The sequence below is a fragment of the Dama dama genome, chromosome X, assembly GCF_033118175.1.
Source record: "Dama dama isolate Ldn47 chromosome X, ASM3311817v1, whole genome shotgun sequence".
NCBI lineage: Eukaryota > Metazoa > Chordata > Mammalia > Artiodactyla > Cervidae > Dama > Dama dama.
This window is the reverse complement of record NC_083714.1, coordinates 39734687-39754946: the sequence shown is the minus strand read 5'-3', so window position 1 is coordinate 39754946 and position 20260 is coordinate 39734687. Positions and strand designations below refer to the sequence as shown.

General features: G+C 42.6%; 1 protein-coding gene across 4 annotated transcripts in view; it reads right to left on the bottom strand.

Annotated features, from left to right (window-relative positions):
• The window catches only part of FHL1 (four and a half LIM domains 1), a 58549-nt gene extending 39066 nt beyond the window's left edge, over positions 1 to 19483 (bottom strand). The window contains exon 1 of one of the 4 annotated variants that reach the window (XM_061136196.1): positions 19362 to 19483. The gene's annotated coding sequence lies outside the window, so the exon portion shown is untranslated. Of the gene's footprint in view, positions 1 to 18274; positions 18294 to 19146; positions 19166 to 19338 lie in introns of those variants that run through there. The other 3 variants (XM_061136197.1, XM_061136198.1, XM_061136199.1) reach the window with 3 other exon arrangements.
• Positions 19484 to 20260: the final 777 nt, after the last annotated feature.

Sequence of the window (20260 nt, the reverse complement as noted above, 5' to 3'; positions counted from 1 at the left end):
AGAACTTGTTTTCTAGTAACCACACCAAGTCACCGGCTCTCCTTGAGTCCTTCAGTGTTAATGTTCCCTGACACCCTCCAGAGGGCAGTAGAGAGAAAGGCCCAAAGGCTGAGCAGACAGAACTCTCCGCACCAGGGTCCAACTTGGTCCCCTGCCAGAGGAGTCTTGGGTTGCAGAGTTCATGGTTTCACCATCAAGAACTACCCCACAAAGAAAGATAAAAACACATAGCAAGATTTTAACAGCATCTGTATCTCCATTTCACTTTATTGTCAGGGCTAGTGCATCCCACTGAACATTTAGTTGGGGTTGGGGGGATAAAGGCACTCATGGCAATAGTGTTGTGTATACTTTTCAATCTGCAGCTGCAACTGTGGCTCTGACCAGACATAACATAAATTGTGTTGATGATATTGCACAAGTCAAAGAGTAAAAACAGGACAGCAGCCAAATATACTGGGTAAAATGTGATGACAGCAAAGTAATCCAAAATAAAACCCAAACACTTTAGGGTCAGTCATGCTTTCAAATCAATCACGTTAATCTTATCCCACCCTGACAGAATTAATAAGTGAAGTTAGACAAACTATTTATGTTATTCCAGAAGCCAGAAGCTACATTCTAGTGACATTCAACATACACAATCATTCTCCTTCAGGTTTAACAAGGGTATTTTGGTCACAGACACTGACGATCCTATCACTATGGACAGCCAAGCCTAAATGATCCCCAAATCACCAATCACCTGAGTGAATTATATGGAAACATAAGATCCAGAAACAGCAGCTGTCTGAATGAACCTAAAGACCAGTTGAATCAGTCAAAATGGATGAGCTCCATAGAATCATTGTCTCCTCCAAATTCTCTGAATGCAATTGTCATGGTAACCATTCCTTAATCATATCCTTCTGAATATTCTCTACCTTAGAAACCAAAGAGCAGTGAACCCCAAATACCTTCTTAATTAGGTACGCTTGTGATGGTATCAGGCAGCAGCTTAGGCTTATTTATCCTGCTTTGATTCAAATGCTTACACTGCTATGGTTGTCAAGACATCAGCATATGCACGTCTAAAACACATTTGAAATGTTTCCATTATATGCAATAAGAAATACAAATGAGATGGCCACTGGCTTCTTTCCTTTAGCAGAAGAACTGATAAAGCGGCTCTTACTCAGTAAAATTATTTATTGGTATAAACAAACAGGATAAAAGATGTCTCATTTTAATAATTTCAACATAATCAAGATCTACAACATCATAATCAAATCTTTACCAACACATTAACTTAATACATAAACAAAAACCAAAAGAATATTATGTTATAGAAACAAAATAAAATCCAATTTTGTGTCCTTAGATTGAGTATAATATACTCTGTCTGGAAGATTATCTATTCCACACAAGTTTCTACATTTACTTTATATGAGATAATATTCTTCAGAAATTGGAAAGAGAAAGGTTTTATCTTTATTCAACCTGGCAAAAGAGAGATTATATTTTTAAATGATATCTATTAGGTGTACTACACATTTTAACTTGTGATCCTTCTAGATTCATCCTTATACTTTTATGCACAACTTTTCCAAAGTTAGAGTAGTAAGCCATTTAAAAATATTGCATCGGAATATATGGAACCTTTTTAAATATCGAATTTGCTTGTACTGGTTTCCAACTGGTAATAAGAGGTCTTTCCTTCCAGACATGGCACAACCTGTATACTAATAAAAGGAGGAAAGGTAAGCAGTGTGCCCACCAGGCCCCAAATAAGCACTAAGGAGCTCTTTTGACAGGCCATTTCTGGATGCAAATTTACAGAATTTTTTGTCACATAGGGTGGATAAGAAATAAAAATATATTCATTCCTTTTTAATTGGCATACTAAAATTTGCAACAAAAGCAAAAATAATCAAGTGGGACTACATAAAATAAAAAAGCATCTGTGCAGCAAAGAAAATGATCAACAAAGTGAAAAGGCAACCTATGGAATGAGAGAAAAATATTGCAAATCATATATCTGATAAGGAACTAGTATCCAAAATATACAAAGAACTCATACAATTCAATAGCAAAATAAATAATCCAATTAACAAATGGGCAGTGGAAGTGAATAGACATTTTCCCAAAGAACACAAACACATGGCCAACAGGTACACGAAACGATGCTTCAACATCACTAATTTCCCTGGTTCAACATCAGGGAAATGTGAACCAAAACCACAAAAATCACCTCACACCCACAGAATGGCTATTATCTAAACACTACAAATAACAAGTGTTGGCAAGGATGTAGAAAAAAAGGAACATGCTTACACTGTTGGCGGGCATGTAAGCTGGTGCAGCCACTACAGAAAACAGTATGGAGGTTCCTCTAAAAATTAAAAATAGAACTACCCTATAATCTAGCAATTCAATTTCTTGGTATTTATCCAAAGAAAAGCCCAAAAAGATCATCTGCATCCCCATTCATTGTAGCATTACTTACAATAGCCAAGATATGGAAACAACCCTCTTACCCATCAATAGATTAATGGATAAAGAAGACGTAGTACATGTATATACAATGGAATGTTACTTCAACATAAAAAGAAGGAAATCTTGCCACTTGCAACAACATGGATGGACCTCTGGGGCATTATGTAAGTGAAATTAGACAGAAAAAGACAAATATTGTATGATTTCTCATATATACAATCTAAAAAAAATTTTTTTAAAGCTCATATATACAAAGAACAGATTAGTGGCTGCCAGAGGCAGGGGTTGGGGAAATGGGTGAAGGGGGGGGTCAAAGGTTAAAAAAACACTATAGGTATTTTCCTCATATGCTTTTACATAACTGCTGGCTAATGAGCTTTATAAGACTAAAGAAAAGTAGAAAAACAAATAAAACATTAAGAATACTTAGGAATACAAAAGTCATCGATAACAGAATAAACTAAAATTATGAGGCATGAGGAACAATGCAAAAAAAACCATCACCACCAGCGCCACCAAAAAAGAACAAATGGCAAAATCCAGCAAGAAAAATGGAGCACCAAGTATTTGCTAAAGTTAAAAGGTAAAACCTTAAGATCCTGTCCTTTGCCCTAATGTTCAATGGTATTTTTGTTTTAAAAATATGAAGATTGATGTCCTTTCAATGACTATTACAACAGTTCCCAAATAAAACAAACGATAGAATAAAAATTCACTTAATTGACTGATAGGCTTGAATTAGTCATTGCCAAGTTTACGACGTTCCCACAACTCCAAGCATTCTTTTGTCAAGAGAAACAGGATTCCCCCCTCCTGCCCCGCCATGATGACCATGGGTAGCTTTCTGGGTGACTATGATTTGTGTTTTTCTATAACTCATTGGGGAATACCTACCCAATTAGAACTCCAAAATCAAAGCAATGAGGGACAAAGGATGAGTACAGATGCATAAAACGTGACACTTCTGATAGCTGCCTCTGCAGGGCCGGGTTATCCCAGGACAAGAGAGAAATTCCTGAGCCAAAGGCTTAGTTCTAACCCTGCCTTCTCCCCACAGAGCCATCACTGAGTCCTAGCCATTCGTCCTACAAAGAGCTCTCACACCTTTTCTTCCTTATAATCACATATCTACAATGCTAATTTGGTTCATGATTACTTTACACCTAGACTACTTACTTCACCAGGCTTCCTAATATGGATGCACTCCTGTCTTCATAGAGCTGCTAGAATAACCGTTCAAATGTACCACCTTGAACAGATCACTCCCGTTCCTCCAAACTTTCCTCTCCTTCAATCTAAATGCCAAATTTCTAGCATGAAACTCAAGGCCTCCCAGTCATATTCAAATCTACTTTTCCCCATCCTCCCACACTCAACTTCAGCTTTGGCTGACTCCTTGCCTCTGAACTTTGTTACCACTGCAGAGTAAGAGGTGCTTTGATGCATGTCACCTTCCCTAAATCAGTGAGATTCTCAAATTGGCTGCACCTGGGATGCCAAAGCAACTAGTAACGTCTGAGTGGCCCCCATGGTCCCCCAGATGAATCTAATGTGCAGCCAAGTTTGAGAACAACCGTCCCAGTCTCCTGGGGGAGGGGGTTACTGAAACACAAAGTGTTGAGCTGCATCCCCAGTGCTTCTGATTCAGTGGGTCTGAAATGGGGCCCATGAATCTGCATTTTCAACAAGCTCCCAGGTAATGCTGATGCTGCTGGTCCAAGGACACCACTTTGATAAATACTAGTCTATAGTTGTGTGAAAGTGAAGTCGCTCAGTCATGTCTGACTCTTTGCAACCCCATGGGACTGTAGCCTACCAGGCTCCTCCATCCATGGGATTCTCCAGGCAAGAGTACTGGAGTGGGTTGCCATTTCCTTCTCGAGGAGATCTTCCCGAGCCAGGGATTGAATCTGGGTCTCCTGCATTGCAGGCAGATGCTTGACCATCTGAGCCACCAGGGAAGATAGTTGTGTAATCAGTACAATTATATAGTATAAATATATATACCATATGCACATAATAGTAACTATCATATGCATATTTCATTTGGCAAAAGAAAAGGTACCACCTCCTGGAATCCTTCTATTACCACCCTGTACTGTTGTTTAACTTTTTAACCCATTTGCTTTTGAACCAATCTATATAGAAAGTCTTAAGAGATTATCCAGTCCAATTCCTTTTCTAAACTGAGACCCCAAGAGGGGAAGCACTTTGCCCAAGGGATCAGATGGTTATTTGTAGAACTGGGGCTAGCACTCAACACTCCCGACTCCTTCCTCTTCCCCCTCAGTTCAGTGGTCTTTCCACCACATCCTTAATGTGTCTCTAACAGCTTCTCCAATTAGGATGGATATTCCTTGCTTGAAGAGATCCCTTTTGTTTTTAATATTCTCCACTGCATCTAGCAAAGTGCCTTGCACACAGAATAAACAGTCAATAAACATCTGATGATTTCATTTGAGGAAGTGTTCAGAGTCTTACTCTAGAAGCTGGCTTTTGTACCCTATGAACTGTTTCCTGAAGCGCTGACAACTGGGCAGGCCTGCTCCAATCAATTAGCTGCAGCGGAAACCCTTCACATCGGCATGCTCACAGCCAGGGTGTGCTACAGGGACAATAACACACACAGAAAGGAAAATTTCAGCTTCCCAGGTGGTTCAGCAGTAAAGAATCTGCCTGCCAATGCAGGAGACACGGGCGAAGCGGGTTTGATCCCTGGTCGGGAAGATCCCCTGCAGAAGGAAATGGCAACCCACTCCAGTATTCTTGCCTGGAAAACCCTAGGAATAGAGGAGCCTGGCAGGTTACAGTCCATGGGATAGTAAAGAGTCAGACATGACTAAACAACAACAGCAACAAAAGGAAAATTGTAGGGGTTTTAAAAGAGGAAGGGACAATAAGCTTATGAGGTGACACAGATCAACTTTCAAGTTGTACATCAGAAACTTTCACAAGTACCCCAAGTTCCATCTGATACATACCAGGCCCGTGCAGCCCTAACAGCCTGGCAGTGGGGGAAGTCTAAAGTACACTGCTCTGGGGGCTTGATGGCCTCTGCCAAGAGGCCCCAACTTTTTCTGAACTTTCCCTGCACCTTAACAGAAAAATCCAGGGTAAGCAGGGCAGACCCTGTCACATACCCGCCCTGCCTGCCATCATCACAGCATCTCCACAGGCCTTCCAGCTATTTCCAGCAGCCTGGCTGGGAGAAGCAAGACTGTGCCAGGCCTCTCAACTGACCAAGCCTGTGTACACCTGTGGGCTGAACACAGGATGCATTGGTCAGACCATTACTTTTGCTGCCTCTACAATGGAAAGGAACTGCACATACAATCCAGGCAGCTTGCAGAACTTGGTGTCAATCATGAGGGTGACCACAAGGAATGCAGTGCTTGTGCCACCATTCGGGTCACCACTGGCCCACAGTAACCCGTGACCTTGGCAGCCAAACTGGAATCCCCAGCCTCCATCAAGGATTGTGACTCAATGGAGAGATTCTCCCTGTCCCTTCTTTCCCCTTCTCATTAAAATCTGCTGCTCCCAATAGAGGTAGGACCACACGTACAGTCAACCAGTCAAGCATTGAAATCTAGAAAAAAATATGTGAAAGCTTTCCTAATAACAGGCATAATAATAAGTATATATAACAGATCCATACATTAAAAAATTCTTCCAATATACAATGAATTTAATACATTAAACAGGTGAACTTGATAACCAACTCCCCCTTCATGAGTAATTTTGCACCTAACCGTATGAAGATTTTGACCCTGGGTCTCATCACAGAGCTGATGGACACATTCCATGAACAATCACATCCCCAAGATATCCGTTCCTTGATTCCTTGAATGACTGCCCTCATTTGTGTTCTAATTCCTAATTCTTTGTCATTTTTTTCTCTTCCAATGACTTTAACACCATCCCAATGTTCGCTTACCTCCCTCAGCCTCAGTGTCCCTCTCAGGCCTGATACCCACCCACCCACGCCTACATAGAAGGGTCTGTTTACATAGCCAACTCAAGAAAGCAACACATACTTGAAGATGCTCATAATATTCACTCAGTTCCAGTAATATAGAAATCATTTACAATAAGACCTTAAAAGACCTCATCTTTTCACACAGGTTTACTGTCACGTTGGCCAAGCTGAATAACTGCCTGGAGGTTTTGGTGTCAGATTTATGCTACTACAAGCCAAGCAATAACCTTTGGTCCAAAGCAATCAAACTCTGCCCTGGATACTGGCTCCAAGAGTTGGCATGAGCTCACCGACTGTCACTGTCGCTGGTGACACCACAAACGCAAGGGTCAAAAAGGGGCTCTTGGAGTTGTAGGGCAGGCAATTTGTCAAGCCTGGGGCTCCACTCCACCACAAAGATGGCATGATGCCTCAGTGACCACAGACAAAGTTCCAACCCCGTGTTCACACTGACCTGCCCAGTAACTCTTGTACAACCTGACAGAGGTGGGCAACACTGGGCAGCTCTCCCAGGAGCTCACACTTTCACTACTCAGGGAGCCCATGGGGTAAGTGAAGGGCTTTCCACATGGCTCTGTGGTCAAGAATCCGCCTGCAGGAGGCCTGGGTTCGATCGCTGGGTCAGGAAAATCCCCTGGAGTAGGAAATGGCAACCCACTCCAGTATACTTGCCTGGGAAATCCATGGACAGAGGAGCCTGCTGGGGGTCATAAAGACTCGGACACGACTGAGTGACTGAGCCCAACACAGCATGATTCAACTTACAGCACTCATGAGAAGCACGTCTCTTATGTTACTCTATATGCTATGCTCAGACTCAGTCATGTCCAACTTTTACGTTACCTTACTTAAAAACAAACACTGTGCTTTTATCTACAATAATAAAAAGTGCCTGATAGATTCATTATATTTCTGAATCTCAAGTGAAAATAATAGATTTATTAGAGCAACTTTATTTTTTGGCAATAATTTTTTAAGTTGATTTACAACGTTGTGCCAACCTCTGCTATACAGCTTAAGTGACAGTGTTATATACCTATACACACTTTAAAAGCAGTTTTAGGGTTACAGAATTGAACAGAAAGTGGTTCCCACATACCTTCATAAGACCCCTTCCCACTTTCCTCTATTTTTGATACCCTGCATGACTGTAATATATTAGTTGTTGAACCATCATTGATAACTATTAACTAACCTTAATAGTTCATTAGGGTTCACTCTGTGTGTGTTGTGCATTCTATAGATTTTGACTAATGTTGAAGGATTTAAAAAAAAAAAAAAAAAACCCTTTCCAGGAATGCCCTGGCAGTCCCATGGTTTAAACTCCCACACTTTAACTGCCGAAGGCCCAGGTTTGGTCCCGGGACAGGGAACTAAGATCCAACAAGCTGCAAGTCATGCCCAATAAAAACAAAACAAAATCTTTCCAGTACCTTTTGAGGAACAATAAATTTCCTTACCGCAAGAGCACTTTAATTGCTTTAGCTTTGTAAAAGTAAGTTTTGTAAGAAGATTGTAATGTACATCATTCACTCCTTTTCAGTGAATCATGGTTTCAACAACTGTCTGTAACAGGCCCACATATTCAACTTTATCTGAAAACCAACCCTTCACAACTCTCAAACCACCAGCATGGCCCCAAACTTAAAAGGAGTTTGAATTATTGGACCACAAAACAAAAAGAAAAATAATCTCCAAGATGACATCTGACATGTTGGAATTCGTCTGCTGCTGACTTGGTCTTGAGATGTTTATAAAAACAGCTTTGTCATGAGAAAGCGGAGCAGCGTAAGAGAAGTAGCATCAGGAGACAGACAAGAGGAGGAAGAAGAAAACTGGGAAAGAAAAGCAAAGAAGGGCAGAAACAGTCGAAATCAAGAGCGTCAGATGGAGACTAGATGCAGGACAGAGCAACAGCAATGGAAAGGAAAGCTTGTTAGACACAAATTACGGTGACATGGATTATTTTGAGGGAGTGAGTGAGGAAGGGAGAAACTGCATCTCAATACTGTGTGTATGTGCTCAGTTGTCTGACTCCTTGCACCCCATGGACTGTAGCCCACCAAGTTCCTCTGTCCATGGGGATTCTCCAGGCAAGAATACTGGAATGGGTTGCCATTTCCTCCTCCAGATCTTTCTGACCCAGAGATCGAACCAGTGTCTCTTATGTCTCCCGCACTGGCAGGCAGTTTCTTTACCACTAGCACCACCTGGGAAGCCCCTATCTGTACTATAGCCCTTCGACTGTCTAATCATTCGTTCAACTGAATATATCAATGGGAAAGCAACAGTCAGCATGTGAAAAGCTGGCTTTGCACTAGTGTGTAAAGATGGTATACCTTCCATCCACTTTAAATTCCCCCTGAAACCATTTCAAATCTTTTGGAAGCCTCAGGGGATAGGGTTATTCCTGAATAATGATTGTATAATGAAATACACACTAGCTGGATGTATAGATCTACAGATGTAAAACATTTGTTCTCATTGCTTTCAGTCTTAATCTATGAAAAAGTATGAAGCAAGATTCAAATCACATTATGTGTCCTATCCTTGAGGGATGTGACATGTCACTACCTATTTCAGAAGAACACATACCACTTTTCCATTTTATTAGAATTGTTTCTCTCTTGGTTTCAATCTCCCTTCAATCCAAGTATGTAGTGAGACTATTTAATAAGGAGGCTGTAGTTTACTCACAGACAAAATTCGTAAGTACACATCTTTAAGCAATCAGGAAAAGATTCTAGAAAGTCAAACCTGGAATCTCCCTGTAATATTATTTTATCTCAAATACAGAGAAGAAAACAGCATTTTAGATTTATATCTGGTCTTTGGATCAAGAAAGATCCACAAACTTTTCAAATCTAAGTTGAGAAAGCAGCTTTTACACAAAAGCAGATCAGCAGTGGCCTGGGGACTGGGGCAAGGGAAGAATGTGCTGCAAAAAAAGAAGCGAAAGGAAGCATGGATGGGAAGTGAGTGCCCCAAATATTCCACACCCCCAGAGTGGCAGTAGCCTCACGGGTGTATACCTCTGCTGCAACCCGTATGCCTTAACTGGATGTAGTTTACTGTACATAAATTATACTCAATAGAGTAGATATCAGATTATCTTGATAATCATTCCACAATGCATATGTATATCAAACCATCACATTGTACACTTCCTTTTTTCTTTTTTCATATTATTTTTAATCATTTTTAAATTGAAGTGTAGTTCATTTACAATGTTTTAAAATTTACAATGTTTTCAGGTGTACAGAAAAGTGATTCAGTTATATACATATATCTATTCTTTTTCAGATTCTTTTCCATTAGAGGTTATTACAAGATATGGAATATAGTTCCCTGTTATACAGTAGGTCCTTGTTGTCTACTTTGTATATAGTAGTGTGTACATGTTTATCCTAAACTCCTAATTTATCTATTATAATTTATGACAGATTTATTGTACCACACTACACCTGTAAATATATACAATTATGTATGTTATTCTTTAATAAATTGGGGGAAGTTGATATTTAAAAAGTGGCTCCAACAAAGGCCAACTGTTTTATCTGTAGATGCAAGTATAAACTTTTACCTCCGATTAGCTTGGCTGCTTCATTTCTTTTCCTTAGTGTGGTTACATGTGCTTACTACACTGGAAATTTTTGCATCTTGTGGCCCAGAAGGGAAGGGTCCAGAATTTGAAAATCTGAACTGACCCTGGTATTTGGAGATGAAGAATCTTTGACAAGGAACTCAGTGTCTCCTCAGCATCTAGAAACCATCTGACTGACGATATTTTTAAAAAAAACAATGTAAGTATTTGAAGCTATCATTATTTACAGGGTGCTTCTTACAAACTGTTGAAAAACAAAATTTTGTTAATTCAAATGTCTAAATTCACCACTATGGCTTAGTGATATAAAAATTTTTTGGAATTTATGTGTCTGTGTGCCCATATGTACTTTTTAGTCTCGGCAACCTGGGGGGACACCTGTTACTTCAGTTCACCTGGTCACAAGAAGTGCAAATGATTAATTATGTCTATACACAGATGCTGGCAATCAGCTTCCCAAACAAGAATAAAGTCTAATAGTAGACCTGACAGAGATCCACTGAAAAACCAATCCTTAATGTCTTCTTAATAAATCACACATTTTTAATCTGACAGATGCCAAGCAGCCTTATCTGCACTCTAAAATTGAAAGTGAATAACAAAACTTGTTGAGTACAGAAATTAACTTTTGTAACATCCTTATCAATACAACCTTGACAATAAAATCTCTTCATTGCCAGCTATCACGTCTTTAGTACTGAAAAGCATGTTTAGAATTTTGTGAATTTTGCAAATTCTTGTGATTAGAACGTCTACTGTGGACTATGTCCTGAACATTTGTAAGAGCCAGAGTTTTCAGGTGGGTAAATAAAACCTACAGAAAGTAGAATGCTGGCAACCATGACTTATTTTGATAGCTCTTTTCTTTTTCTAGGTTTCATCGCACTTACAAAGCCAGTACACATGTATCTTTTATCTGTATATTTTACACCTAGAGGACTCCCAAAATAAAATGCAAGCAAATCTCCTTGATTTAAATACAGAGGAAAACCCATTTTCAGAAGAGAAATACAGCATACTGCAGGAAGCTGGGAAGAGCTGGCAGCTCACTGACAATATACATACTCATTAGCAGGCAATAATGAGGAACAGGAGCAAAAACTACTTCAGAACACACCCCTAGGCAAGGGTACAATTTTCTCATTTGTTCACATAGTAAGCCCTTGGCAGGGAGTATCCATAATCATTATTCCATGTAGCTTTAGCATTGGTTGGGCCCCTGGCCACGGAGAAGGGATGATTTTGTGTAAAAGGTTTACATGTGTACGCAGCCTATGTAATCACCAGATGTACTTTGTTGAATTCTCTTCTAGCAGTGACATTTCTGTATCAAGCGGCACCGGATCTCACCACACACCTGCTCTGGAGAGCAGCTTCCCTGCCTATCCTAGGCTGAAAAACAGACCTGGTCCACAGTGGGCTAACTGTAATACTGGCAAACGAGGGAAGAGGAAGACACAGCGGCAGAAGAACTTGATGAGGACTCCAAGAACCTGGAAAAAAGGCAAGTGGGCAGAGTCCATTGGACCCCTCCCCCGCCAAAAAGAAAAAGAAAAGTCACCCTGAGAGTAAAATAGACATTCAGTCAAAGGAGATATGAAGAGAATGACCCACACAGCTACAGAAAGAACAAAGACAGCCAAGAAAGAAAGGGAGGAAAGTTGAAGAATTTATTTTTTTAACGGTGCTAGATTTAAAACAACATTTGCACATGTGGGCGCATGCACATGTGCATTTGCTGCAACTGAACTTCCTAAGTTTGGAAGCAAATACATCTTTTTTTTTTTTTTTGCAAATACATCTTTAAAATTTTTTTTCCACAATTTAAAGACATCTCATTTTATAAAGGCGAAGGAAACTCATGCAGCAATGGCTCCAATTGGGGCCTTCCAGGCTAGTATGTGTAAAGACTCTTATAAAGTTGCCGCTGCATTTCTGTGATTCTAGGCATATTCCATAGGCTGTGGTACTTGTCCTTACCTCCCAGACCAAAAGAAATTAAAGGCTAGCTGCTCAAAAGAGGATTCCCACCACTAATGTTCAATTTCAATAAAGCCAATAACATAATAAACTCCTGCAAACAACTGTTTTGATAATTTTCTGAAATTAGGAAAACCATGGCCTTTTTGGTATCCTTTACTATATAGTTAACATACTTTCACCATAATAACGTATTCTTTTGAGACACAGGCCAACAGAAAGTTCTGGCTTTGAAGAGTTATTAATTAGGAAACTCAAACTTACCTAAAACTTCAAATTGGAACTCTGACATTAACACATCATACAACCTTGGATCATGCGCTTGGCCTCTTTGAGCCTCAGTTTTCTCGTCTGTAAAACAAAGGGAGGTGGATCCTGACAGCCCACTAGCTGAAATTCTCCTACTCAAATTGGAGGAGGAGGTATTTTAAGGAGCTTACAGGAGGAGGCCACATGATCCTTCTCTAACTCTTGGATGGCATTCCCATTTCACTCTTCATGACCACGACTTCTATCTAGAGATGCAACAGTATTTCAGATTTTTTTGGTAAAATTTTTAAAAAACCTAAGACTACACTTATAAACTGGAGATTCTGCAATGGACTTGGGTCCACCATTAAAAAAAAAAATCACTGCATCTGGTGCAGTGGGGAGACCCAGAGGAAGAGGGAGGTGGGAGGGGGGGATCGGGATGGGGAATACATGTAAATCCATGGCTGATTCATGTCAATGTATGACAAAAACCACTACAATATTGTAAAGTAATTAGCCTCCAACTAATAAAAATAACTGAAAAAAATAAAAAAATTTTTAAAAATCACTGCATTTAAAAAAGATATTCAAAACACTATCACTAATTTTGGGGTGGTGGATTATAACTGATTTTTATTTTCTTTAGGCTTGTCTGTATTTTCTGAATTTCCCCACAATGAAAAAGTGCCGTTCTTATTTTAAAAATAGATTTTCAAAATGATTAATGTGTTCTTGCAAGTTTTACCAGATTTCTCAAGTCCACTCTAAAATCCTGGGGGAGGGAACTTCCTTGTTGGTCCAGTGGTTAAGAATCCACCTTCCAATGCAGGGGTCACGGGTTCAATCCCTGGTTGGGGAACTAAGATCCCACACACTATGAGGCAACTAAGCCCATGTGCCACAAACACAGAGCCCTCTACAGAGCCTGTGTGCTGCAATTAGAAAGAAACCTGTGTTCTGCAAGGAAGATCTCACATGTTGCAACTAAGACCCAACGCAGCCAAAAGTAAATGAGTAAATAAATATTTAAAAAACAAAAACAAAAAAAAAATCCTGGGGGAAGGGGTAACAAAATCAGGCAGCATCACAAAACATGTCCACATACAGTGGTTGATTACTCAAATGGCTGACTGCTATAGTCAGAATCAGGACATTATTACTATAATCAGAATCTATGCCTCACAGTTTTATGTGGAAATCAAAACGTACATTTTATCTAGATAATCTTTCTTTTTTCCTCCAGCATCCTGGCCTTTGAGAATCATGGTTAAAATTCCTTTAAAGTAAACGAAATGAAACATGAGGTACTTCTTCTACACCACCCCCCCACACACACACACAAAGCTTGCCGGACAAAATATGGTTGCTATCGGGCTGGTTTTTATTTTTCCTCTTTTTATGCTCTAAAACACAACACATCTAAAGTTAAAGTAAATATTTAGCTGTCAAAACAAAACACACACGCCCATATGGAAAACACAAGTATGAATTTGATGACGCTTATTGTAAAAACAATGTCCACAGCAAAAACAAATGTTTAAATTGTGTACAAAGACTACAGAACTAAATACTGTCATTGTTAAGTTCTAGACAACAGTTCAAAAAAGGCAGAAGGTAAGCCATGGAAAGGATATACATGCAATTAGGTAACTTCTAGTTTCACCATTATAAAAACAGTGTTTAAAAATTTCACAGTAGACAGACTACAAAATCCTCCAAAATGACAACTGCAGTTTCAGTTTGGGTAGAACTCTAGAACAAACTTCCTATTGAACTGCATTCTCCTCAGTTGAAGAAGGTATAGTAGTTCACCTCTCCACTCTCCGCCTGGATGTAATCCATTTCTACAACACATTAACCCTGAAAGGACTTTTTACCCAGGACTACTCACTCACCTCTCTGCAGTAGGCTCCTTCCCTCACCCCCTTCAGCAACCCAAGCTTCAGAGAACGCAGCAAGGGACAATGGCTTAGTTACAGGACTGAAGTTCAAATCCCAACTCTGCCGCTTATTAGTTGTATACTTAACCAACTTCATCCGATAACCACTTTGCACAGTTGCTGTCAGGATCAAATTATGTAATGGGTATAAATTCAATTCACATTTTCTTTTTTTAAAAATTAAATTATTTGGCTACCTCAGGACTTAGTTGCATCACGCAGGATATTCACTGTGGCATGAGGGCTTAGTTGCCTCATGTGGGATCTTAGTTCCCCAACCAGGGATTGAACCTGCATCCCTTGCACTACACAAGGCAGATTCTCAACTGCTGGACCACCAAGGAAGTCCCTCACATATTTTCTAGAGGTATAGTAGGCCTTCAAGTAATGTCAGTTCTCTCTCTCCCCATACTTCTATATGATCAAATTTAACATTCATAGTTTTAATTACTCTTCAGCAAACTCAATGGTATATAGGACATACTGTAATTTTGATTTTAAGTAAGATTTTGAATGGAGCACACCACAAGGGAGACAGTATGATGTTGTGCTCAAAACCATGAACTTCTGAGGAGTAGTAAGACAATCTTAATTTCAGTGTCTCTGTCTAACCGTGACCAGCTGTGAGACCGAAGGCAAATAACCTCTCTGAGCCTGGTTCTTCATTTAAAAACTGAAGTGACTATACAACATATACAGGGGCCTGGCACAGGGTTAAGTACCATAAATGATAGCTTTTATCAGTCTTAATTATTTGGATTGATGTTCAGGAACTAGTCACTCTTAAGACTAGTAAAGTAAGCTCAGCCAACTCCTTATTCACATCAAGACACTGTTAGTGTTCTCTCCTAAAATTATGTTTTACTGTGTTTCATACAGGAAATTACATCAACCTCAGCATTGTTCACAATTGGGGTCAGGTGATTCTCTGTTGTGGGGGGCTGCCCCGTGCATCATAGAATGTTTAAGCCTCTTGCTTTATCTCTACCCACTAGACATACCCAAAGCTGTGACCACCGAAACTCTTTCCAGACACTGTTCAATGTCCCCTAGGGGGCAAAAGTGCCCCAGTTCAAAATCACTGGTCTAGAACTACCCGCAGATGGGAACTCTCAAAAACTTGGGAGGCAGCCCCGCAGGAGGACAAAGTTTTACTCACACACTCATTTAGTTTTATCTACTCCTCCATGCTCCATCATTCATTGGTATCCATAATTCAAAGTTGACCATAGAAAAATAAATTTTTTGGCCCAATTTGCTGTCAGAAGCTGCTTTAAGTCACAGGAAAGAATGCTGGCCTGTTTGTGTTTTCACTACTCTGTACGTGCATGCCAAGTCACTTTTGTCATGTCCGACTCTTTGCAACCCCATGGACTGTAGCCCACCAGGCTCCTCTGTCCATGGGATTCTCCAGGCAAGAATACTGGAGTTGATTGCCAGGCCCTCCTCTAGGAGATCTTCCCAATCCAGGGATCAAACCCATGACTCTTATGTCTCCTGCCCTGGCAGGCGGGTTCTTTACCACTAGCACCTCCTGGGAAGCCCCACTACTCTATACGGTCATACAAAATGTTGGACTTTAAAAATCAAGACATCTGCTATGTCCTAATTACATAAAAAATTTAAAAGGCCATTAACCTTAAGATGACTTATAAATCATATTACCCAAACTGACAGACTATGTCTTCGTTGGGAAGGTGAGATGGAATTTATGCAGTGACTAAATACCCCAGAAAAAATGGCTCCCCTGTTTGCAGGGCTGTAGCATGTTTACTGTCCAGTCCAAAAGACTCTGGACAACTCTCGATTATTCACAATGACTTCACTGTCTATTTTTCATTTTAATAACTGCACCGGAAAGCAGGAGCCATTTCTTATCCACCGTGCATCTAGCACAGAGTACCTAGCACAGAGCCTCCAACAGAGGCAGTAACTCAGCAAATGTTGGTTGAATAAATAAATGGCCATATAGTCTGCTTAATTAAGTACTCTGTTGACAAAAAAAAAAAAACCTTTCTTTGCTCTTGTCCAACAGGAGCTGAAAGAAAAGATCTTTTAAGAGAAAATAATTATAGTCTACTCCCTTTTACTCCAAACCCAAACAACTGGAAAGTTCAATTAACCAAAAAAAATTTTGTAGGTAAAAGTTGGGGATAGCAGCCAAATAGATAAGGACTAGAGTTCAAGCAAGCATGAACATTTGTTCAACTCCCACAAGGTCATAAAAGTTGGCACAAGAGGGAAAGAAGGGAAGCCGGAGGTGGGAAGCAGGAAAACAGGGCTGGGTCAGCCTCAGGAGGTAACGGCCATCCTTCAGTGAACAGCTCTTTTTTTCTCTAAGGTCAAAACTTTATAGAGGTGAGAGTCAAGGTCTTAAATTAATTTGGAGGCTTGATTTACAAATGGATATAAGCAAAAATTTTAAGAATATTTAGAGAAACTTCCCAGGTTGTCCAGTAGTTAAGAATCCGCCTTGCAATTCAGGGGCCATGGTTAGATCCCTAGTCAGGAACTAAGATCCCACATGCCACAGAAGAACTCAGCCTGAGAGCAGCAACGAAAGATCCTGCATATCACAACTAAGCCAAATAAGTGTAAAAAAAAAATTTAGAAAGATATCTGACCATATTTTTGTTAATTTTTGAAGTTTACTTTTTTTCTCTCCTTCTCCAGTCCTGCAGGGCAAACACCACATCCTCAAAAAGCTGGATAAAAGACACTTCATTTACTCATTTTGTCTAGAGAAATTCTAGGGCCCACCACCATCACATGCATCTCTCTGTAAAAAATTTCACCACTCCCAGCATTTTATTTGCATGAGAAAATACCAGATTTAAACTGCACTTTTAATGTATTAGTTTTAGATCATTGACCAGTGTATAGAATTGGATATCACATTAACATTAGAAATGGTGCAAACAATAGTGTTCATTTAAATGTACTCTCGTCCATCTTTGAGACCAAAACCTCTATTTCCACTTAAAACATTTCCAGTTTATCATTTCCAGTACACAAATAAATTATCTTGTTTAAGTGGTCCAGTAGTTGGACACATTAAGTTAGCTTCAATTTCCTGGTATCATATAAGGGGAATTTTACCAATTTAAATCGTATACCAGTTTTTTAAACTTTCACTCAAAAATCTAGACTTGGTTGAAAAAAAATGTTTCTGTTCTCCAAAAATTCAATATGGGAATGGTAGCTCAGAATTTCAAAAACCAGATATAGTTACAGAATCTGTATGGTAGTCTTAAGACTATATACTTATTGGTAGGTGGCTTGCACAAATCATGGTATATCTGACCAGTTTCCTGTTGCATAAAGATTATATTTGCTCTTAAAAATGTTAAATAAGCATTTTTAAAGACTAAAGGTAAATACTAGATTGGAACCTTATGTAACCAGAATGGGAAAGCACATATAGCCTCACCACATTAAAGGCCTGAGCCTTTTCAATACGTATTCTTCCTAAACAAACATGAGCATGAGTTTCCAAAAGCAAAGCAACCATCCCAGAAGCCCTTGCTTCCTCAGTGTAAAGAATGGGGAAGATTCTGTTGTGTTCCTGGAGATGAGCTGGGGAGGAAAAGGCTTCGTAAAATTCCAAGGGGCTCATAATTTAAATGTATGCTATCCTGCAAATGTTCACATTTCCAAGGAACAACATAAAATTTACATTAAAACTGTCTTAATCAAGATAACGAAAAAAAAATTATTCCTGCTGCTCTATAAGCTTGCCATAGATTTGATAACCCAGGGAAGAATTACGGGCAATTACAAAATGATGGCTCCAATTAGGAAAACTGGCTCTACTCCAAATTCAAATCAAAGGGGGCTCAGACAATCCCGATGGAATAATTTAAATGAATACAGGGGACTTCCAGCAAAGACGTACGTTTAATTCTATTTCTACGTCTTCTGAAAGCCAAGGAAAATACTACAACGACGTATCTCTCGCACTTCAGGAAATTCAAAAACCAAACCTGGAATCCCCTTAATAAACCTTGTTCTTTTCTTTCCCCAAGGGTTCTCGCTGGTACAAACCTGAGAAACCCGTACAGTCTCAAACGCAGAAAATCATATAGCGCCGAACACAAACCACAAGTCTTCCCTTGCCGATTTCCAAATCTCTACCTAGTCCTGGATCCCTGCGAAGAGGCCGCAAGGAATGGAAGAGGAAAGAGAAACTTCCAAAGCAGAAACCTCTCTCCCAGAGCCTAGAACAGACGGCACCTCGTAGGGATTTCACGCTTTTTGAGACGGAAAGGTCACACCCTGCAGTTTTGAAAATCCACCTCCCAAGACTCAACCCGTGTTACAGAACCTTCCTCCAGCTTCTCTAGGTTTCGCACTGGAGCTGAAATCCCCCTCTCCCCACCCCCATTCGCCCACCCCCCGCCACCCGCTAAGAGAAGAACCAGAGCGGGCCCTCCGCGTCCTCCTCTCTCCCTCTGCACTCCACCCCCACTCCTCGAACCACCCCCCGCATCTTCGACGAGAAAACCCTGGGAGCCCCTCACCTCTACTCTTTCCCTTGCCCACTCCCGCCCGCCCTCCTCGTTGTGCGAACCGAGGCAGGTTCCCCCTCCCTCCCTCCCGTCCTCCCCATCCTCAAGAAAACCGAGGGGACCCCCGCACTTCATCTTTACCCCCTCTCCGTAACCCCAGCTAGCTATCCTCGTTGAGGGAATCGAGAGGTGCCCCCTACCTCACCCCACCCCTACTGCCCTCCATCCCCGGGCAGAAAGCCCAGGGCCCCCGTACCCTCGGTCCCCACGCCCCACCATTCCGCAGAGGAAAATGGGGAGAAGCCCCTCCTCCCTCGCGCTCCCTCCACCTCCAGGCGCTCCCGGTCCCCTCCACCCGCCACCCCGGCGACGAGAGCCCGAAAACCGAGGGGAGGCTGAGGCACGCACCAGCGGGAGGGCAGGGGAGGGGACCCCGCGGCCGGCTGGCCCGCAGTCCCCACCCCGGGCCGGGCGGTCGAGGCCCGAGGCCCCAGCTACCCGCCCCGGGGGCCAGCCCGCGAGCAGCGGCTGGGTAGGAGGGCAGCCGCTCCCCCGGGACGCGGGCCCACGGGGGCGGGAGGCACACACGCATGCACTCACACGCGGAGAGAAAGCGGGCTTACTGCCTGGGGATGCACGCCCGCGCGGCTGTCTCGGCGGCGGCCGCTGCCAGCACCCAAACGGAGGCGCGGCGGCGGCGGCTGCGGACTGAGCCCCCTCGGCCGGGCGGTGGATGTAGGGCGCGGGAGGGGCGCGAGAGGAGGGGCGCGCGGGGGAGGCGGGGAGGGAGGGCGCGCGCGCGCGGGGGCGGGGGCGGGCGCGGCTGGCCGGGGGCGGGGCGGGGCGCGCGCCAGCCGGGGCCCGGCCCGCGGGGCTGCGGTGCGCGGCGCGCGCGCAGGAGCCGGCCCGGCCGGGGGCGGGGCGGGGCGGGGGCGCCACGCACCACGCGCGGCCACGTGCCCCCGCCTCGGGAGCAGCCCGCCGACTGCAAGGCGCGGGCGCGCGGGGAAGGTGGCTACGAGGAGGCGGGGGCGAGCGCTTCCCCGGCGGGCCGGCTCCGGCGTGGGAGGCCGAGGGGAAGGCGGGCGGGGGGCGACTGAGCCCCCCGCCCCCCTCCCTCGCGCCGCAGCCCTCGAGGCCGGCGGGGAGTCACGAGTCACTGCAGGCAGCCGCGGCCGGCGCCTGGGAGGTGGGAGCAACAAAGGGAGTCGAGCGAAGGTGGCGTCACCCGGGGCCCCTGCTAACCTGCTCACCCCCTGCAAAGCGGCCGGGGTCCGGGGCGCACCGTGATTTGGCCCCAGACTGCAGGAGCCCCGTGGTTCTGAGGGACGCCAGAGGACCCACCGGCGACCCTTCCCCTTAGCAACCGGCCGGAGGGAGCGGAAAGGATCCCCAACCATGAGCCCAAAGCCACCATACAGAGGGCTTTACATCATTCGGAAAAGCACCGATGGCAGAGCGGCACGTGGCTACTCATTCATTCACTCAACATTCGTTTTACTGAGCCCTCACCGTGTGCCAA